Here is a 23,931-nt window from a genome sequence, read left to right as displayed (position 1 = left end):
TTGAAAGGGAGGACTAGTTTTTGCATTGAAACACCATCTGCTCAGTTGTAAAAAACAGGTGTGAGCTACAGAAAGGATATTCCTCATAACTCATCCTGGTTCAAGTAAGAGCAGAAGCACCTAGCCCTGTTAAATTTTAATAAAAGATCAAGTCTTATTAGACCTTGTACAGCAAGGGGCTGGAAAATACTTGTTAGGTTCAGATGGCTAAAAAGTCAGCTCTGAAGAGATTCACAGGTTTAAACTAAAAAGTAAGCCTGCACCATGAAGCAATGTTCATAGGGAGAAGTATTATATTAGAGTAACTAATACAGCAAGAGAATAACAAGTTTTTAGGCATACGACACTTTTCTCTTTCAACTTCTGCATCCTTCTTTCTCTGTAAAGCTGTAGAAACTTCCTTGTATCAGAGGGAAATTATGTTTAAGAAACTCATACATTTTAAAAACTTGGTGAAAATAAAATGAAAACTATGAGACTGCTGCACAGCAGTAAAATACTAAAAAATAAAGTGAAGGAAAAATTTTGAAAAGCGTGCGTATATTTATAGTCATTGATACAAACTAGAAATGTGACAACAAACCAGCAATCTGTGCCTTAAAGACAGATGTCCTCTGAAGAACAAGAGATTAGGAATATCAGTTTTGTTCCAAGGAGGGCAGCAGAAATTATTGAGTCATTTTTAAGGAGACATTTAACAAGTTGATATCTGTTCCCTCTATGCAAAAAAACTTAGAAGCCCTGTAGAAATTCTCTTCCTTAAAAGATAATCCTGTTATATTTGAAAAGTAGACTTGAACCTTTTAATATCTGTCTACTGTTGAATGAGCTTTTTTTAGCAGGAGAAAGGCTGCTAAAACCACAAGAATGAACATCTTTGTGGAACCCAGAAAGGACTGCAGAAATCCCAATTGCTCCTCCATCTGCATATGCCATATTGTTTCAAAAGCTGGAAAATACAATAATAAAGAAACAACCAGGAAATCTCCAAAATGGAAAAGTACTAGAAAATTAAGCAGTTGGACTTTTAGCCTCTTTTTCTCGATAAAGTCAGATTAAAGTAGTCCAGTTTGTAGTTGGCCAGAAGAATGCACAACAGGATGCACTGCCTGGTTGGCAAGGTGGCTTCACCTGTTGAATACAATGATCTTGGTACCTTTCTGGGTATTCTGCCTTTGTATCTCTGCAGGGTAAGCCAGTGACTTTCCCAACAGGTTAAATAAGGGTGTTTTCCTTCATGGATACATGGAAGTATCTCAGCATATGTCGCAGTTGAGACAGCCACAACACACAGAGTATCATCACACAATTTCAGAAAGCTTCAACCCATCCAGAGTAACACTTTAACACTTCAGAAGGCCTCAGGTGCCTGCCCAGATGGAGCAGCACCCCTTCAGAAGGCTGCAAGCATGGACCCTCCTTGTTGTTTAGCCCAACCTTTTACACCCCTCATGTTCGTGCATTGCACCTGTGTGCCCTCTGCTCCCTTTGGTGACTGGTCAGGGCACCTGGGCACTCCAGGTCTCGTTGCCTTCCACGCTGCTCACCTGCTTCTCACAGCCATGGCCCACTGGGGATGGGGCTCAGTGCAGCCCCACTCCCAATCACCACAAACTGTGTGCCTACATGGAAGTGTTTGAATCTACTCCCTAGTTAGCATCCATTTGGAAATTCAGTTAATGTGTTATTCATAACTCTCCCATGTCCTCTGATAGTAAAACTAACTCTAACATTAGCCCTTGTAGTGTTTTTCTGCCCCATTCACACAAGTTCTGTGGTTATGAGATTTTATTACCCTTTTGTTTCCATATAATGAAAATTATAGCATGCCTGTTGAAGCCACCTCAGACTCACAAAGGTAAAGCTTTTGTGAGGCTGCTGACTTTAAGGTTCAAGTAATGAATGGAGTAAATCCCCTCTTACCCACCCAGCTGGTATTTAAATTCCTTCCTAATGCTGTCATAGAAGCCCAGTCATCCTATTCATTCTGTGCAAGATGCTAAACCAGCATGGAGAGCAAAACTAAGCAACAGCTAAGTGGAAAGGGGTCTGTGCTGTGGGAGCAGAGCATGTCCCTCAGGCAGCAATGATTGCCTGATTGAGAGGCACCAGGAGCCTTCCCTGGTGCCTCTCAATCTACAGGTGCACCCCTTTCCATTGGGAAAGAAATCCTCTATGCTCTGCTAGAGGGTCGTTCCCTAAATGTTAGTGCTAACAGAATTCCTGCTCAGCGGGAAGTCATCTGATTTCCTCATGTCCCTCTCTGCAAACAGGCTGGGTTACTTTGGCTCTTATCACTGAAACTTTTGACATTGTGTAGTCTCACTGAATCTTGAAAAAAATAAAGAGATGCAGTCTTTTTTTACAGGCAATGAAAGTTTCCTGAGGCCTTCCAGAGGTCCCCAGAATTCTGCCAAAACACTGATGCTTCAAGCAGACCCCCCTGTGCTGCCTCTCACAAAAGCTGGGATTCCAAATTGTTCTGATCACTGTCCAAAGTAGCATTTAACACCTGCCTTGGGCATTTTCATATGAACTCTTAACTCAGATGTAGCACTATGCTAATGAGGTGTCAGATAACTAGGGTCTCTAAGAGTTTTTGATGACGAATTTTTAGAAATTACAACCTTAAAGATTAGTTACATTAAAAAATCTTGGTAGGTTTTAGTCCTGCAATGAAAAAAGAGATTATACATTCAATGAATTAACACATAATACTGCTATGTATTTGTATCTGTTAAGACTTGTTGGTATATTGACAACCAATGGAGCAATTCAGGTCACGAAATCATTTCCTGATGCTGATGCTAAGCATCTGATGGTTTTACACTCATCATCATAATTTCAAACAAAATAGTTTCACAGTCATTGAAAGCAAGGAAATAATTTTTAGGTGAGAAAGAGTAACAGATGCACTACTGCATTAACTTCTATATGCAAATGATGTATAAGCCTGCTTAGTTTAAGAAAGAGCTTTGGACATATTTCAGGGATCAAAGTTTCTGTGATACTGAATAGAATTTGTGCTCATTTTTATTCTGCAGTCTGTTAAAAATACACTAGCGGATTATTTTCTATTCCAATAGGCAAATTAGAAAATATTTGGGTGGCCAAAAACTACAGATCAATTTTCCAGCATTTATATGTTGTACCACGCCCCATTATTCCAAAATATTTTAAAATATTTAGTCAGATGTAAATATCCTAATTTTTTGCTCACTAGCTTAAGCTAATGTGAAAATGAGCCTAGCCAGGGTCACTCATTATTTCTGTTAGACATTACCCCTGTTTCAATGGTAAAGTGCAAAAGGACTTTCAAGGAGAAATAAATAAACTGTAAGCACAGTTTTGGCCAAATATACAGAGTAAAAACTATTAATATGGATCACAAGCAAAACAGCATGGGAAATTTCACTTTTCACTCTTAAACAATATTACTGCTTTGTTCTATAGTTGTTATTATAGTCACCATCTTAAGACAGCATATGAATCCAGGCTGAAAGAAAGATGCTTTTCAATTTGGGACATGTCCCTTTTTATTTTTAATGGAAGAAACTGTTTTTGTGAACTAAGCATTGCATTAAGTCTTGTGTTGGAAACATAGAAGAACATTTGTGAAAGCGTAATTGATTTGAGAATTTTTGGCTGTTGTTTCAAAATACTGGGCGTGATTCTGAGAAGAAAGAAATGAGAATGTTGCCATTGATGACATAAATTAAATTCTGTGCTTATGGAAATCCATAGTTAAAACAGTCACATTTACACTACTGCATGTAGAAAATAAACATATCTTTTGATATAAATGTCTGAGAAATCAGTTCTACTATTTTGAGACACTCCTTCTTTGGGGACATAATGTTCTGGTTAGTGATTTTGGTTATCACTGTGCACTGACAATTCATAGCTGAAACAAATTTTCAGGAATTTTCTGGCTTTGATCAGTCTCGAGTAACCACAGGCTGGATTAAAAAGGCCACTTTTGTGTCCACATCTGGTCTCTTTCCCATTCAGCTACCGATCACTACACAAGGCCTTCAAAGATTAGCACTGATTATATTATTTTATGCCTTCTTCTAAGCAAGTAATTGTCTTCTAAGTCTTGCAAGTAGTGATGTTCCTGCTGACTTACTAGGGGCCTCATGGGTCCTTGCCACTTTGATGCGCAATTCAAATGTTCATCACACTCCATTGTTTTACATAAAAAATTTTGTGGGGAAAATGGAAATAGCAGTGTTCAGATTATTCCCACAGCAGTTAATTTAAATTAAAAAATGCTCAGTTCAGCTAGCTCAAAGTCAGCCCCCTTATGTAAAGAGGGAATAATGACTTAATTTGTGCTAGCTCTGAAAAACTCTGGATGTTTCTGGAACCAGGGGATGTTCCATGGAAAGCCATTCCATGCCAAACATTGTGAGGCCAGGAAGCAAGTTTTCTTTTAGCAGAACAGTGGTCAAACTAGCTCTTGGAAGGCCACCAGAGCAGGCAAAAATGACCAGGTAGACTCACATCATCCTTTGGGATATAATTTCCATTTCTTTTCTCAGCACTACAATAATTATGGAATATTGCAAACCAGATAATACCCTTTGATGCACTATTTAGTCATTACCCTGACAGTTATCAAAAAAACTGTTTAGCACTTAAACTGGACAAATGCAAAAAGCCTCCATTTAGGAAATCAACTAAAACCTTGCACAGACAAAGAAAACCAAAAACCTGGACCCTAGAATAACACTTGAAGTAAGTCACTCAAGCATGATATTTGTTCTAAGCCCACCAATATTCAGAAATTAGAGATAGCAAAGTGGCAAGAACGGGCTGCTCAAGCAGAGAGGAATAAATGTATCACTGGGCCTGTTCTCATGTTTTCTCTTCAAAAATGACCATTTTGGGGGTGCTTGCAAAGCCCAGCCTTGACAAAAGTGCCTGGATAATGATTGCCTGAGGGAACGTGAGTGTTCACAGGGCTTGCAAATGGCACGCACTGAAATGACTGTGGAGGAAACAAGGAGGAGGAAGGGAAGTGTAAAAGAATCCTGAGCATGTGGAACTGTGGGGAGAAATAAGTGGTACCAAAATAGCAGTCAAAACCTGATTTGATGCTGCCACCCCATCAGCAGCAGCTCATGTCTGCATCTCTGCCTACACCAGACAGCTTTAGGATCACAGACTCTATAAACAAAAAGCACTCCTTCCATGTACAATGAATTTAAGAAAAAAACATAAAAATTAGAAATTTTCTAGTAACATTTATTAGGGAAAACAGAGTTTATCTTCCCCAGTAAGAACCTGAAAAACATGAATTCAATTCAAATATCTTTGGAACTACATTCTTCTCTTGAGTGCTACTTTATTTCTTGTTAGCAATCAAATTATTGGCAGATGCTCAGCAAACTGTCCATCCTGATTATTTATCTATTCCTTCTGGAGCCCTTCTGATCACATTAAAATAAAGAGCAAACATTAATTAAAGTATGATGAGATCAGCAGCCTCCAAAAAAATGTAATAGGCAAGAAATTAACCTACATTTTTCAGGATACATTTTTCCTGTATTTAGAATTTTAAAATATGGCAAAACACTAGGAATGGAGAAACAAGATCACAGTAAATGGCACCTAAATGGTTGTCAACTCCAAATACTTAAAGATTCTGAGAGTACTTGGATTTGGGGAATTTAAAGAAAAAAATTTAAAGTGGGTGCATTTATCGTAACCATATACAGAGATGCATTTGAACCTACTCATGTATCTAGACTTTTTTTCTTTTCAGTCTTGAAGCTGAAAGCACCTTTAAGAAAGAATAAAACAGTGATTCCCACAAGATCAAGAGAACCTACGTGTGAAAAACAGAAACTATTGAGAAACATGTAATACTACCAGGAGACCTCTCAACTGTTTTCTACACCACTCAAAAACCTAGACATTTTCCTCTGATTCTTTTCTGCCTCCATTAGAATAAAATGCATTCAAAAGTGATATGCAAAAGGTGACATTAATTTTAAATGTTAGCTCATCTATTTCTTCATCTGAATATGACACATTCCTAGAGAGATCTACTCCAGTCTTCCTTATTTTGCTGGCTCTTTTGAGGGGCTCAGAGACTTTTAATTGAAGCATTTCATCAAGCTTGCAGAGTGAAGCAATATTATTTTAACATTTTGACATAAACTATCTAGTTAATGCAAAGTGAAGTTAATTAAATTAATCCCGTGCCTCACAAAATGTATCTTTTGAAAACTGCCTTCAACCTGACAGTAAGAATTAATCATGCTTGAATTGAAATCAAAACAAAACAGAAAGCATGTATTTCCCCTTCCCCTTCCCCTTCCTCTTCCTCTCTGTGAAATCTTCAGGCATTAAGAAAAATCACCTACAAATATTTCTATGCTCTGCAGTTTCTCAAGTGTAACAGCAAAAGATATTGAGATGTGTGACAAGGGAAATTGGAAAAATGAACAGACGAAGGCAGGAAGTTTCCAAAATGAATTAGCCACAGGGAGCAGAAACTGTTTCCTCTGTCATTAGCAATGTCTAGCCCACTGTCTAGTTAACATCCAGCTTGAGGGTGTAGAAACCACTGTGAAGGCAGCAAATGAGATGCTTTCTAGCCTTTTCTGCAGAAGAATCAATTGCTCTTTTGATTAAAGGCAAACCAAAAACTCTGTCTTTTGTTCTTGTTCTTATTCTTGTATACTTAGGCGACCTGTGGGGGGAGGTATGGGTGTCAAGAAAGGGGACTTGCTTAATTTTTCTCCACTGAGTGATCTAAAATCATCTGTGTCTGAAGATTTTATGAGTGCAGGCAACCATCTTTGCTGAACAGCTGAGGAATTATTAATCTGATCAGTATTTTACAGTGTTGTGGTAATAAAGTTTGAGTCCTCAGCATAGATGGCTTTTCCAATGTATTGCAACTACTAGGCCATCCAATGAGCTCAAAATATCAATTTTATGATGGTATTTTCAATTAGATTCACTTGATGTAATTTCTTCCAGAACTTCTGCCAAAATAGCTGAGAAAAAGTCAGATAAAATGAAAGTGTCCTGACATTTCTTGAGAAACCAGTGTCAACATAAGTCACTGAGCAATATGTGATAGAATGCAGATTTAATCTTTCCCCTTCCTGCTATTTCAAACCATTCATCAGTTTTGTCAGTTAGTGTATTTTTATTTCTGATCCATATGGGCTTATGAAATGCACCCACTTAATTCACTTAGAGGCTTGACTGTCAATTATTTCTACATCTGGCACATGACTCTGAAGCATGATATAGAGCTTCAATTATTTGTCAGGTGGACAGGAGATAAATTAGACGGGTATAGTGCCATCAAATGCCATGGAGAGTTCAGAGATGTTACGTTGTCATCACCTTCAACCTCTGCAAAGGTTAAGGATACCAAAGCTTTCAGTGATCAACAAGTGAAAAGTGTTCCTGAAATTACCAGAAAAAACCCAGAATGGATGGTACTGAATATAGGGGGTTTTTTAACAAAACTGTCTATTTTGAACTGTTTTTAGTACAGTTAAGGGATACATAGATCCATCGTTCTAAATGTTCTATATGCAAAACTAAAGATTTTCTGAGGTAAATAACAGTTAGAGGGGTCTACAGACAGAAATCTCAGCAAAATATCAAGAGAGAATGCAGAAATGGCCACAGGTTGTTGTCATAGGAAGATATGCAGTGCTTTGCTTTCCTAATAAGTTCTGATATAGGATAACTTTTAGACTAAATTTCCCCGTAATATTTAACAGTGTTTACTATTATTCATTTTGAAAAAATTCATCTTGAAGATATTTGACCCATTCAATGCATACAGGAAATTTCAATTTTCCCTTCTTTGAATCATTATTCCTTTGATTTTCCCCAGATTTCTTTTCTTTTCTTTATTTAACTCCTTCTCCTTGCGTCTTATGATGCATGAGTCACCTTTATGCATCATTTTCTGCTAGATTTCTTTGCATTTTTTGGCTTTGCATCAGATTCTCACTGCATCAGCTATCTGACTATGACATTTAAGGCAATGAAGAATTCTGTCAAACTGTTTTAACTAAATAAATTACTATGTATTTATATGGTATGGAACTGTATCATTTTCTACCGCCTAAACCTTATCCTATAGTACATGCTCCTATATTTGGTTTTTTTCGTAAAACTGACATTCTCTTAACTGCCAAAGGATTTGTTAGATTTCTTGCTAATCAGGAGGCAGAGGGTTCTTGCAAGTATCAGAGTTTGTAAGTTTTGTTCACAGCAGACTTCAGAACTGGACGATATTTGGCATCTCACTGCTCATTGTACCTAACCATGGCACGTACCAGTAGGATCTCAGACTAGAGGAAGCATCAACTGGTCATATTCCTGTCACCAGTGTTATGAACACAACTACAGCAAAGACTTAAATGTCCCATATTGACTGCTCTACTTGGCTCCCAGTGAGCTGAGAGCTATACAAGAGGTCAAGCAGTAATTGGGAAACTTTTTTCCGTTCTTTGTTTTTTTCTGCTTTTGTATTACCTACATGGGTAAAGAATGAATAAATTTAATCCAGAGACGATAGAACTAATTCATTCAATGAAATTTCATTCTGTTTTCACCATAGCCAAGTTTTACTACTTGGTATCCTATTTGCAGATGAAATCCTGACTCCAAACACTATTGTATTCAAGTGAGCTTCCTGTACTCGTCAGGTACAGTGATAAATTCTGCGACTGGCTTTTTAGTGAATGAAATTATTGAAATAACTATTGAGAATTAATTAATCAAACAGGTATAAATACCTGTTTGTTGTATTCTGTGTAATAAGAATTAACACATGAAGGGCAGCAGAAATATGCATGCCAGTTTATGATCAAACTGGAATCAGAGACCTGAGAAAGGCTGAAAGCTGGTGCTAAAAATCTACTGATAAAAAAGTACTAGACCTCTCCCAGGAAATTGTTTCAGTATTTACCCATGCTCCATGTTTGCTGGCGCATCTTAGAAGTTTAGAAGTTTAGATCTGTTCTTGCTTTCCTCTAGGCATGATTCAAATTGCAGATCCTTTCTCCTTTCTTCATGCCATCAGACTTCCTAGACTATGATGATTGCTTTCCATCTTCTGATGGCCATTATCCATCCAGACTGATGCTCTCCTATCTGGTTGGTGTCTGTCTCAAAGTGATGAATACAGACAAGGTGCTCCAGCTGAGACCTTCCCAAAGCTGTTTAAGGAAAGGTTTATTGACTGTCCTATAGATGCAGTCCTGCTTATAAATCCCTCTATGGGATCTGCTTATTGCTGTAACACAATATTGCAGCACATAATATTGTCAGTTCATGTTTAAATATGATTTGCTATTACACTCAGGATGTTTTTTGCTGTTTAGCTAGGTATTCCCAATCTGGCATGAGCAACTATTTCTGCAAAAGTGCAGGTTCTTCTACTGATTGAATTTTGTTTTCTTTTTGTCTCTGGTCTGACAAGCTCAGTTTGAATTTGAGATCATCTTTCAACAGCCACTTCCAGCTTGGATGTATCTACAAAGGCAATTCTTTCATCCTGCTTGTTAATGAAATATTACCCTCTGGAGAATCTCACTTTCACGTCCTTCTATTCTGGTACACTCTGTCAGGATACTTACTCTGTCAGGAAGGTTTATCCAGTCACTGGATCCATGCTGCAGTGCTTCCATCTAAACATCATTTCCACAGATTGCTTCTGAGATTTACCAGATGTGATTTTCTTGTTTTCTATTCCAGATTGAACATTACTCATTTAATTGCTTTCCTTCCACATTTTCAGAATTTCAATATTTGTATAGAAGTCAAAATTAGTCTGATTATATCTTCAGGTCACAAACTCCTACTTTTCAATACTTTCTAAAGACAGTGCCACTCTTCAATTTTCTTTATTGTTACTGAATATTCAAAGACAATGCTAAGACAATCCTATTTCATTAACTAATTATTTTAGTAATCTGCAACATGTTTTAGCGCACCCATCACAACAGATAGAAACCAAATACTTCAGTCTCTTAATTTTAGTTTGCTGTCTGAATAACAATACTAGTTGTTCAAATTACATGCTTTTACATTAATATTTCACTATTAATTTAGTCTATCATGTCTCTGGTATAATAGTTGAATCATTTTAATCTTATATCTAGATTGCCTAGTCTTACAATTTTCCTCATACATCCTTTGATATCTTTGCCCATCAGGAAATTGTCACTTGTTTCTGCATGATATGTCCTGGAAACACCACACTTACAATATTCTCATGCAGGGACAGTGGTTTTCTATCATTCCTTTTGCACTATGCTTCCTTGTGAATAGTAAAACAGCTTAAAATGCTTTAAAAATATCTAATTTCCATACAAATTGCCTACAATATTGTTTGCTCAAAGGATGCAATTCTCATTGTCTGATTGATAGAAGGCCAGTAGCAAATCTCATTTCAATTTGTCAACTATTTTGGTATTTGGCATAATCAGACTGCTGGCTAAGAACATCTTCTGCATCCCTACTTTGGAAACAGGTAATGATGACAGACTTACTCACACAACAGCCTTTCACCCAAGAGGATTCAGAAAATATTGCAGAGAACATGGTTTGAATAGCATTTGCATTTTTGGATTGTTTCATTTACCACAACGAAGAGAACTATGGCAACTGCTTAAGAATCTCACTCTAGAAATAAATAACATAATATATAAAGAAACACAAGAATTCTGTGTTTTAGCGAGAAAAAACATGGAAAATTTGAAAAATCTGGTAGCATGTTAACAAGGATTTTCTAAAGAATATTAATTTAATTTATAAGCTTTTATTTTCTTGCATGATTCAAAGACAGTGTGGCAGGTGTTGAGAGGCAATGAAAATCAAGTACTGAAACAATAGTCACAAGTTATTCTGAAATATTCAATATAAATTATTTAGAAATAATCATGTTGACTTGTGTGAGTGCTGCCATAATCTTAAAGAGAGACACCATCAGAGAATCCACAGGTACAAAATAGTAATGAAAATAAATCTGTCCCCTAGGACTTTGCACTTTTCTGGGCAAAAGATGGGTGAGTGCTACATAAAAGAGTATGTATACAAAACCAACTTTCATTTCCACATAACTTTTATTTTCAAGAAATAAAATTTGTTCTTGAAACAGCAAGACAACACCACTCCCTCCTACTTCACCTGAAAAAAAAAAGAACAAAACATCCAAAATCCAACCAAGAGTTGATCAGAGTTATTTTAGAAACCTATAAGAGCCAGCAGTCCACATGAGGTAGAAAAAAGTTGGTGATGATGATCTGAGAGAAATAACAGCAAGAACACAAAGCCCTGAGTTCTCAGAGAGAAGGGCCAAGGGCAGTCACCTTTGAATTGAGAGGTGGGGTTGGATCGGTCCAAGTACCCTGGGTAATCCACAAAGTATCACAAGAACATTGGTGCTAGAAGTCAGCTGATACCATCAGAATTCTCATGGAAATGGAAGCCTGTTCAATAACACAGCTTCCTATACAATAAAAAAAAGGGGAAGATCCAACATAGTGATTTCATGGGAAGACAGCGTGTTTAGACTTTGTACCAATATTTCCTGGTTAGCCAGGTTCAGAGATTTTGATACCAAATACTTCTTTATAGATGAGAACTGTGAGAATATTTTTTTACAGTGCTTTTACATAGGGGATAGATTCTCTTAAAAACTAATTTCCTCACAAAGTTTGAAATATTTGGAGGGCTTCCAGAAGCTTACACTACTATAAAAAAATAGAAAAAAGCAAAAAGCAAAAGCATGTATTAAGGATGAAGAAATATTTAATTTTCTTTGGATGTTGATATGTTCACCATGTGGGATGGAGGGCACTGTGGGACATCGATCACACCCTTGGTGCTGCGGTGATGACTAGCCCTAATTATTTCAGAAAAATTACCGCATCTTTTACCCAGAAGAAGAAAAGGGAAAGTAATCACACACTAGACCCAAATCTAATTGGATATTAAACGTGGAATAGTCCAAAAATACGTGTTTTAGTTCATGGTTAACCCATGCTGTTTATAGGTCCTTTCTTTCTATTACAAAATTGTAGTACCTCCTATTGTGATTACTATTACCCCAGTGGGTTTTCTCAATGTCTCTCTGGGCACTGCACTCAGTATGACAAACTTTTTAGACTGTGCCCCTTCATTGGGTCTGCTGATGGAGAAATTCCAGCAGCCACCTTCTGAGGTTTTTTTGTAAAAGAGTAATGGTTGCCTTCTTGAAGGAAAAAAAGACCTATTTAAAAAAGTCTGTTCTTGTAAGCCAGTCCAGCAGAGCCAAAGGCAGGGGGGAAGCAGATGATCAAACCACTTTTCAGAGGCCTTTGTGGATGAAAACACTGTGTTACAATGGGCATTAATGCAAATTATAACTCCTAATTATTCTATGTTGCCCTGAATAGGGGAGATAAAGCAAGATTAGTTTTTTAATTCAGGTTAGTATTCTACCACTCAAAATTTGTGTTTCATGGCTATAATGTAACTAAATATTTCTGCAGTATTTCTATAAATGAAAGAAAAAAATCCCAGAAAAAATTCCCTTAAAAATGGAAAAAAAAGCTTGCAACTACTGGTGGAATGGAAAGTACAGAAAAAAGAAGGGAAAGAATGAACTCCTTTTAAGACAGAAGAATTTGGGAATATAAATTTGTGGATATAACCAGCCATCTTGAGTAATTGCCGTTCTTTGGTAAGGCAAGAATCAAAAAGTAAGTGCCATGTCTTTTCAGGGTGGGGGTGTTGTGTGAAACCACTTCCCTGGCAAGGAGATGGAGTAGCTCTGCCCGTCACCTTCTGATTTACCCTGCACAAGCTAAGTGGAGGTCGAGCTGCCCTGACCAAGGTGACCTCAACATGACATATGGTCCTCAACCTTGGGAAACACAGCCAATGAAAATCAGAGCAGAACATGAACCCTTGCTGATGGGGCTGCTGACAAAACTGTATGTATTCTCATGCTGGCCTTTGTCTTCACATTTTTGCAAGGCAAATGCACCTGAGAGAAATGATTTTTTTTTTCTCCAGGATGTTACCAGGACTCCCTTTCCAATACCAGTTACTGGAAGGCTATTTCCTGCTTTTATGTCATATGCAGATTATCAATGTTCAGAATTCAACTGCAAAATATTAAAAAGGGATCTCTCATAGAGTTTCATAACCCATACTTATATGTAGAGGTATGAATTACCATGCATTAGCCTGAAGGAAAAGTTCTTTGCTTGGTCCACGGTTAGACTAAGAATTATCTGGCATTCCTTATGCATGTGAAAATAATTTTATTAAGAAACTTTGAAGTATTTGAGTAATAGGATGACACTGTATGAAAAAGCACATTAATAAAGTATTTGCACTAGGAACTGTTATGCTGTAACTCAAGGAACTTGATAGCTTTCCTGAAGTTATATTAAAATCTTAATAGATCTGGACACTCTTCTTCAGTTCTACTACTCTATTGGACTTTAGTTAAAACTTCAGAATATGTGGAAAATAAAAGTGCTCAATATATACATTTTGGAATAGATACAAAATCTATTCCAAGTTAGATATAAGACAAATTGTACTGCTCTTTTTTTCTTCTACAGAAAGGTGAACTGACTATTTTTGATTATACTGGTATTGTTAGGTAGTAATGTATGAAATTTGAAAAAAAAAAAAGACTCTGAAGTTGGGTCTGTTTTTTGGTTTGTTTCTTTGATTTTTTGACTGAGATAACATTGAAATGCCCTGAGGGTTTTATGATGCATGTACCAGAAAGATTCACAGAATTGCTAATGACCTGGTGGGTTAGAATTTCTGAAGGCAGTCTTGCTTTAAAGCAGAGGCTGTGACTCACTTACTGAACACTGAGTGGAAAAAGGTATGAAATGAGCAGAGAGCATTTCTGAGAAAAAGTAAATCCCTTCCACTTTACACAAAAAAAAAAAAAAAGTTCAAAAAATAGAGTTAAAAGTCTATTAAAAATGTAAAGATTTCATCATCTTGAAGGGATTCAAGACTATAGAGGAGATTTTTGTGATTGCTCTTTTCTCAGAAAGACCACATAAAAAGTGATGCTGACACACAAGATTTATAAGGGAAGATGCTGTAGAAAGGACGCAAAAATCACCCTCTCTGCATAAGTGTCAAATGGTAATAGCTGACAAAGTAAATTAAATGTAACATGGACACCTACAGACTCCTAGGTAAGACAAGGTGACTCATGCTGTGACATGAATAAATAGCTGAAACAACGCACATTTCCTGTCCCCTGAGATGTCACCTTGTCTGGCACACTGCTGGCCCCAGTCCTGGTTCTGCTGAAGTCACTGGTCTGCCCTGAAGTTCTGAAGTTCTGCCCTGTCACTGCTACACCACACAGACTGGGATTACAAGGTTTGGGTACAACGCCTCTCACACCAAACACCTATTAGTCCGTACAGAAGTCCCTGTAAAATCCGACTGGTGTGACAGCCATCTGGGAAGAACATGCAGGAATAAACATCCTGGGAATTCAAAATAGGAAAAATAATAATTAAAGAGGAGGAATAGGACAGCTGAATTTTCTCCAGGATGTTTTGCTCATAAATTCCCATTTCTCATCTTCTCCTGGTAGAAATACAGATGTCTCAGGAAGATTCTTCCTGAAGATCATCCTCTTTCCTTTATTTCCACTAGAAGGAAATTTAATTGTTATTTCTTGAATTTATTTTTAAGTAGTTAGCCTAGAAAATATATATGTATATACACACACACATATACATATACATATACATATACATATACATATACATATACATATACATATACATACATATATACACACACACATATACATATACATATATATACATATACACACACACATATACATATACATATACATATACATATACATATACATATACATATACATATACATATATAAAAAATCTGCATCTGTTATCTGTTAAGGAGCAGAGATGGAATGATGGGCATTTATAAGGCAAAAATCTATATACAGGAAGCACAAGAGCTCAGATATTTAATGGAAATCTGGATATCTTCCAACATAAATGCAATAGATTTTAGCATCATCTGGCTTTCTCATCCTCTTTCCAGTAGATTTTTATCCTGTGTCTTTTTTTTTTTCTTTTAAGTTCATGGATTTCAGTTAACCATAAATTACATTATGCACAATGCAAGCTGTGTATACTAACATATTGCTGTAATTTAAAAATGCTATATTAGATTTTTTGGCATAATTATGGAAATTTTCTTTTCCCAACTGTAAAATAGAGCTGTTTACCAAAGATATATGAAGCATATAATTCCAAACAATAAGGAAAAAAAAACTGGAAAAGCTTGGAAAACATTTTGTCTAAAAGAAAAATAAAAAAATTGTAGAAGTTCCTATCCATCTCTATCCTTGCAAATCCTTATTTATCTTTCTCCTACTTCAGTTCAAGCATCACCTTTTGATTTCAGCGCTGGACTGATTGCTCATGCCAGCCATGCTGGGTGGTTTTATAACTCTGCATGTCCTTACACTACCAATGTCATGTGTGTGCATGTTTGTGTGTGTCTATAACACTTACATAAGTAGTTTTTCTATTCTATCCCTAATCTCTTTAAAGCCTTATTAGGATAATTTGAAATTCTGACATTTTTATGTAGGAATCTCTTAGATGACTGTGGAGTTGAATCATGAAAATAAAATAGAAGCTCGAGTTGCAGGATCAATACACAAGACAAACCTATCTTGGGAAAGGATATAAATTCCATTAAAGAAACATGCTACAAGTGAAAGTCAGAGGTTTTTCTGCCTGTAACACATGGGTTATAATGAATAAGCTTTCATTAAAAACAGTCAGCAAAGAAAAACCCCACAACAAAACAAAAAGCAAAAACCCTTCAGATTATTCTCAAGGCAGAAATGACCTGGCTGTCATTCTTGCCATGACTGTGATGGATCTGATCAGGTAGTAATGAAGGAGAGCTACAGCTGAATGAGTTGTAGAGGACTGTTGGTGCATGTGTGCAGCTGTGTATTTTGCTATGGCCTGTTTTGAAACTGTTTTGCAATTGAGGTTGCCTATTGTGAGCAGAGAGCTGACCAACGTCTTTTCAGGCAGCTTTGTAGTCAAGGAGGATGCAGAACCCAGGGACAGGGTCAGCGAAGATGTTCAGCCCAAAGTGGGCATGGCTGAGGACAGGGACCCCTCACATCTCCCTGCACCTCTGTGCCTGCCCCTCTGGCACCAGGGCAGCCTTCACCAGGTGTTTGGCTGAAAGCAGCAGGAGCCATCTGCCCAAAACAAGGACAGGGCACTTCATGTGCTCACTGGCTTTGCCATCCACACCCTGCAGGCAGCCTGGGAAAGCTTATGAGCCCCCTGTCAGCTCAACAGTGATGGTTTCACTATGCACAAGCATTTGATTTTATTTTAAAATGTTATATAAGGGTGGGAAAAAAAGGACAGATTACATATTAGAACACACCTTTACAACCATCTGTATGATTATATGTATATGTATATATATAGGTATGTATGTATGTATGTATGTATGTATGTATGTATGTATGTATGTATATATGTATGTATGTATGTATGCATGCATGTGCAGAGATACAAATATTGGTCATATTTCACATCTCTGCCTTAACTGGAGATGACAAAGAAATTTTCCAGAACATCAGCCAGTTGAGTGAGTCTACATAATAATACAAATTACTTTCCACAGCTTTCATCTCAGTGACTCAAACATCCCACTGGATGGAATCACTACAAAGATACACGGTCAAATACTTTTTCTTGTGGAAAAATTCAATACCATGCTTCTCTGATATTACCTGCAATTATTTGTTGAGGCAGTTTAAAGGAATAGATAAAACAATGAAGAAACATTTCTTACATAAAAAAAGAAGAAGAAAACAATTTTTCCCTTTTCCATTTAATTTAATAAAGAAAAATATGAGGTAGACCTACTATAATTTGAAAGGTGCCTCAATATACACAGGTTACTATGTAATTCTTGCAACCTTATTCGATGCAAAGCTAAGGAATCAGGAACAGACACTATAAATATTAAAACAAGAACAAAATTATAACTTTCCAAACATTTTAGCTATATTTAAAAGCAAGCAGGCACATACACCAGAAAATGGGAACTCAATGTTTATGCCACATTTAAAGGCCCAGAAATTTCTCACTCAAAAGACACCTGGGAATAAAAATTGAGATTCCTTAAAAGATAAAAAACATATGCTGGATCCTTCAGGTAAAGTTCCAGTCATTGCCATCCATCTCTGGAGATGGGGGAGCTCCTGCTCCAGCCTGCCCATGGACAGGTTTTGCCCTGCAGGAAAGGTCTGTGCAAATCCTCCTACCTCCAATACCGAGTAATTTCAGTGTCTGACACTGAGGTGTTATAATAAAATAAGTTAGAAAATTAAGATAAAGTAAAAATTTTCCTACTTTCTCCACTTCTTTCCTGATAATTGGAGATATTATCACCTAATTAGTACTATTGGCACTTCATAAGCACATATTCTGTTACTAGACTATGCCTTCCAGGAGTATGTTATCTTTTTCTACCTTTCTTTTTCTACCTTTCTGCCACAGTGACTCTTGCCTTCGTTTCTGAAATGCTAAGTTATTTTGCTGCATTTTTCAGGAAGACGTTGAAAATATGTCATCATTAAAGACTTACCTACCAGGAACAACAAATATTTCAATTTCCTTTATAAACACAGCTCGAGTTGCATAAATAAAGAAAGATACTTTCCCTTCCTCCTATAAAACAAATATTTGCTATCTATTTTGCTTTGTTTGCTTTCTTTTTTGCTGTCTTTCTCATTCTAAAATAAATATCAGTCAGATTTGCTTGCCGCTGATACAACAACAAACAATGTTATTAATATAAAAATGGTCCCTTGATTCATTTACAGCATGCCAGAGGAAAAACAAACAAACAGAAAACCCTAAAACAATCCCCACCAAGACCCACAAAGGAGTAAACAAATAGATCTTGTTCTGATGAAATGATCCATAACATGCTAAAACCTGCTTCAGGCTAAAACAAATCAACATTTCATTAACACCCTCTGCTAATCAATAGATGACACCAGTAACAGCAATTTATCCCAGTCATAGCAAAAAATGGAACAGAAAACCCAAACACAGCTTGCTGAAGTGGGAGCTGTATTAAGAAAAACTTGAAAAGGAACTCCTGGGCCTGCCTTATTTCTAACTTTATTCTGTTTTTTCCATAGCCTTCCTCTCAGGACGTGGAGAGGAGCCAGGTCTCCACAACCTGCTGCCCAAGTGACCTGCTGGGTTCCAGTGGAGGGCAGGGGCGAGGGCAGGCAGGACCCCCAAAGCAGCCAGACCTCTCCTGCATGGGCAGCACCAGCGGGGCAGTGCCACCCTTGTCCTGCCCGCCCTGTGCCTGACTGCTGTGGAAAGCCATGGATATCCCTGCCTGCTGCTATCCAGGAATGGTACCAAAATCTAAATGTAGGCTTTAATAAATAAATACATGTAAAACAGAATGCAGAATCTCTTTGAGGAGCTCCCCCATCTCCAGAGCTGGGTGACAACCACTGGAACTTCACCTGATCCAGTTTTTCATATTTTAAGAAGTCTCAATACATGTAAGAGAGAATACAGAGAATACTTGATCTCTTTCTTTTTAAAGTACTTGAGACATAATAAAGCATTCAGAAGGAAAGATATAATTTTCTGTAGGAAACACACTTTGTGAGATAAAAATGGTGAAAGTATATACTTTTCAGTGAAAGTATAGCTGTCTGATCTGGAGTCCATTTCAAGCTAACTTGCTTTTACACTGAAAAGGAAAATCCCTGCCTTTCACATGCCATTTCTGATGGCAATTTTTGTCTCTCAGTAGTTTTTAGCAAAGTGGAATTTGGCAGTGGAAGAATGTCATTCATCTGCCAAGAGGCAAGATGCTGAAGCAAAGAAAAAACCTGTGAAAAAGCTTTAGAGCTTATTTACAAGTCATAATGATAAGACCTTTCCCCTAGAGGTCCCCAGAGAGTCCATCAGTGATACTTTTTAATGTGTAAGTCCTGTAGAACAAAATAACACCATTTCAGGCAAAGTGAAATAATAACTGATTTTTGTCTTGGATTTCCCACTGTAAACCCTACACTAGAAAACATTCCAAGTATTAAATAAGGAAATAATATAACCACATCTAGAGAAAAAAAAATTCTTTGATCTTTCAAGAAATGTTCCAAGGTAGTAATAGAACAACAAATACAGTGGTAATTTTTTTCTTTTCACACCTCTGTTTTATCTAGAAGACCTGTTTACTCCATTCTGTAATTTTCTTCCTCTTTTCTTCTTCACAAAATCTCCCAAAAAACAAACAAACAACTCCCTGCCACAAAAAAAAAGAGAAAAAGCTTTTAGCAATGGAACTTTGAAGGAGTTAACAGAAGTTGCAGTTTACTTGAGCAGGGTGAGGAGAAATATTATTAAAAAACATAGGAACTCTACAATTTTTCATTTTCTTTTTCACTAAGAAAGAACAGTTTTTTAACAGCATATCAAGAATTGCAGTTCTGTTAGGGTAAATATAAACATCTAGCCATGGCATCAAGCTTCAAGATCCTCATTCTTGGCAGAATAATTTTTTTCTCAGTTTTGTGGTGTTGCTTGGCACCTTCCAGCTGATGAAGCACCTGGTTTGCTAGAGGGAGCTGATGAAAACATTTAAAAGTATGACAGAACACCCAGAAAGAGGAGAAGGAGTTAATAATTATTTTTTAAATCCCAAATGACTGAGATGAAAACTGCTTTGCAGTATTTGAGGTGAAAGAAAGTACATTAGAAGTGGAAAAATGCCACAAGGGGTTGAAAATGCTGCTCAGCTTAACATACAACATTATCCATTAAATGACAGCACACACACACATATATGTTATGTGCAGAACTTTACACATTGTACTTAATGACTAAAGAATGCCTTCCTGTATCTGCAGATCCCCTATCAAGACAAGTCATAGAAATACATTTCATTTATCTCAATTTCTCTTCATTTCTTCATTTCTCCTACTTTGAGGTATGAATGTCACTATAATTACTTACTGATATTAACATGGTTTTAACCTTTCAAAAGAAAAGAACTAAAAAGTAGATAGGGGCCCATTCTAAGGAAATAAAGAATGCGAGCAAAGGTTAAGTTTGTAAATGCTAGAGTAACTGTATACAGTACTATAGTAATTATATACTATAATTCCTTTAAAGGACATGTCAAGTTGACTGAACACAACTTGGGTTCCTGCAAACTCTAGGGATGGGAAGATAGCTCAATAACCAGTAATTCAGAACTTAAAATTTGACTGTGTCTGTGATCCCTCTCACTACTTGATTTTCCAGTTCTGGGCATTTAGGAGACAACAGTTCCCAAAGCACCTGAATTTTTGCTGTTGGGTACAAGCAGTTTGTTTTATCCCACTCCTTCAGTGGGAGGCTGTAGGGCACTCTGGGAAGTCTATGCAGTGGAGTTCAGAAATATGGAGTGGAGTTCAGGAATAACTGTGGTTATGTCTTTAAAGCAGAGATTTTCTTCCTCCACTGTCATGACCCAGTGAGCCAGGGGCTGCCAGGTCCGGGATTAGACCACTGCAGGGAGCTGAAGGGACTTTTCATACAAGGAAATCCTCGCCAGCACCAAACCAAACAAGGTAACCTTGAGTCAGAAGCAGTGCATACAAACCCTTCCCACTCTTCAGAAGAGAGAGCCAGTGTTCCCACATGCATTCTCCTCCATAACTCATCTTAAAGCCCTTTCTCTAGCTCCAAGGCTGGGGTTAACCATTTGTGCGCTAGGAAGGAAATCACTTTTGTTCACTTACCAGTTTTTCTGGAACTTAAACAAAAGTGACTTGGACTTAAAGGAAACATAAGTTTTTAAGAAAGTTTCCACAAGGCAATTACCTAGAATAACTATGAGCACTGAATGCATAATATGAAAGGACATGTTATGTTTGATTACACAATGCTGATTTTTCTAAAAATGTTTGAAACTCTTCTTTGACTGTAAAATACATGAGTAATTACACATCTACATAAAGATAAAGTGAAGTAAGAGATTTAGTTACAAACTATTAAAGCGTGCACATTTCTTTTAAGCACAAGAAATGAACCCACTAACAACACAAAAACTTTTATAAGTGTCTCACTGTGTTTCATCATTCTGTATTTGCATTTTGCATCAATGACAAGATACAAAGAGTACTCTCCCTCTGCACAAACCTTTCATCTGCACTCCTTGACGGTCTTTTGCAGGCAATATGAATTCTTTTAGGTGTTTCTCAGATTTATATACACAGCTGACTGAAGAAAAACCCAAAAAACTAATCTGGAACAAATAATAATTGTGTCTGTGCACACTCTCCTGAGTCAGAATTGAAGCTCTCTTTCTCTCTTGGATTCTTCCTGCTTGAGAGGCAACTTCCAGGGAGGAAGATGCATTTTTTTCTCTTGCAGGGTAGCAGGGAGATTTGAAAATACTGAGCAGTCATAGCAAAACTGGGGTCCCAGGTGTTGCAGTCTCCTGCAGGCTGCTTTCCCAGTGAGGAAGAACTCTCTGAAGTCTGGACACAGAGCAGGATTGTGACCTACAAACAGGAGATTGCAGCTGCCCTGGACAAGTGGCAGCTGCATGAACTGTATCTCACTATCAATCTGCACGCTGGGAAATCCACACTTATCAGCAATCCACAGCAAAATCCCCCTGACAGCAGGAAAAGTGGCCTGGTGGTGGCAAAGAGGAAAGCTTCAGATGGAAACAGACTTACCTCCACAAGGGAGGGGAGGAAGTGAAGTGGGTTTTTTTCAGAAGAGGGAAGATTGAGAATGAGAATAACAAGACTTTGAAGGAAAACATTCCTGCCTACCTAGGAATAATAAATCTTAAAGCAGGTGCCATCTCTGAAATTCCCTCCACCTCACATGGCTTTTGTGGGAAGTTCTGGTCGATTTTTACCAAGAATTTCCATAATCCTTTATTTAGATGATGTGAACCATTGTAAAACCATCTGAATTTCTTCAATTAGTGAAACTTTTCCACGATGGCCAAAAGATGTTCCACACTGGATGTTGCAGGGTATGTTTCTGTATTTGTTAGTACTGAAGGAACATTAGTGAAATTTTTTTAACCCCCACTCTGATGTAGGCTGGGTAGCTTGTGGAAAAGATAATAAGGTAAAAAATAGATAGGTATACTCAGGGAAGCTGAAAAAAAAGTAAACAAACTTTACCAAGTTTAGTGGCATAAAGATAGTTACTAGGTAATTTTTCTCCATCTGTCTGCTCTCAGAAAATCATATACAGCCCCACTGCCTTTATCTTCCCAAGCAGTGGAATATGTTACTTGGAAACAATCAGTCATTCACATAAAAATAACCTTTCCATGCCTGTCACCAATAACCATAATTCTGTGTAAAAAAAACCGCTGAGGTGCTATCCTTCATCTTGTTTTAAGCAGCGTTCTCTGAACCAAAATGTATATTTTCTGTGTGAATTCCTTGAGGGGAAATATTTCCAGTCTTATTTACAGTTAAGAAAATACAGTGGTTTAAATTTTAGGTCTATTTAATTTTCTGCTGTAAAATGGAAGTATTAACGCTTGTCTGCAAGAATACAAGAACATTACTAGTAAATCAAAGCTCCATAAATTGCCATGATTAGAACTAAAACCAACAAATGAGTGCAGGTGGGCCGCTTTTTTTATGAATAATGAAAATTTGAGTTGTGTTTTGAGTTTGAACCAAGTATATTGACCCAAATCTGTGCCATCCATCTGTTTGATGCCAAACTGAGTTTGAAATTGTTCTTTCTACCAATGTTTGCCATACTTTTGAATGCTGCATTCCACTACAGAAAATTGAAACCAGCTGTGCCTTCTTTCATCTCACCCATATGCTCTAAAATCTTTGCCAAATAAACTCCATAGCTTTTCCTGGTAGGATGTCTTCTTTCCTGTTGTTCTTTTGAGCAATGAAACAGCTATCAGAGCAGGAATTTGGATGCCATCAGTGACTGGATTAACATATAGAGGAATTATCTCCATAGCTGGGGAGGTACTGTTGGGCACTGCAGGAGCAGCATGGCTCGATCAGTGAAAGGACACGGGGTGAATGGAGCAGCAGCACGTGAAACACGTGGCAGCATCAGCACAGCTGTCTTTGGTCTGCACGGCTGGGTAGGTTTCAGAGCAGATTTAGACCCTCAGGAAGGCCAAGTGGTCACTCAGAGAGGTTGTGCTGTCTCCATTTTTATGGGTGTTCAAGACATGGCCAGATAAAGTCCTGATTAACCTGATCTGGTCTCAAAGATGATCCTGCTTTAGCAAGAGTTTGGACTACAGGCCTCTTGATGTTTCTCTTCACCTTAGTTATCTGGTGATTCTGTGGTTCTGGGATGGATCTGTGGACATGCTTCGGGTATTTTTTTGCAACAATAATAGACAGGACTTTTATGTCCAAAAATCCACTGATAACCATTTTCCTGTCTTTTCTGGCACAAAACCGTCCATAACTTCAGGAACAACTGTGGGCTATTTTAGTATTGTCGTACTTTATGGAGAAAAGCTAAGACCATGTTCACAATGGAACAGACCATGCAAGAAGCATGGTCCTGGAGCAGAAAAATATCTAACTGCCTCAGTTTTTACTGCTATTTTCATATAGGTATTGCAGCCTACCATGGGATCTGTGAAGAAATGATTTCTACTGAGGTGAAGTTTTGCTCTGAAACAGGAAAAGACTAAACGATGAAGATCTGAACAGCCCCAGATTCTAGGATACAAAGAGAAAAATCTTAAATATGTTTCATTCCAGAAGATTTTGAAATGGTTTTTCTTTGTTTCTGTTGAGGTTTACTCTTTTGTTAAAAAGTTCCCATCATGATAAGG

This window comes from Fringilla coelebs (assembly GCF_963513975.1).
Source record: "Fringilla coelebs genome assembly, chromosome: 3".
NCBI lineage: Eukaryota > Metazoa > Chordata > Aves > Passeriformes > Fringillidae > Fringilla > Fringilla coelebs.
The sequence above is the reverse complement of the archived record's forward strand: the minus strand, read 5'-3'. Positions refer to the sequence as shown.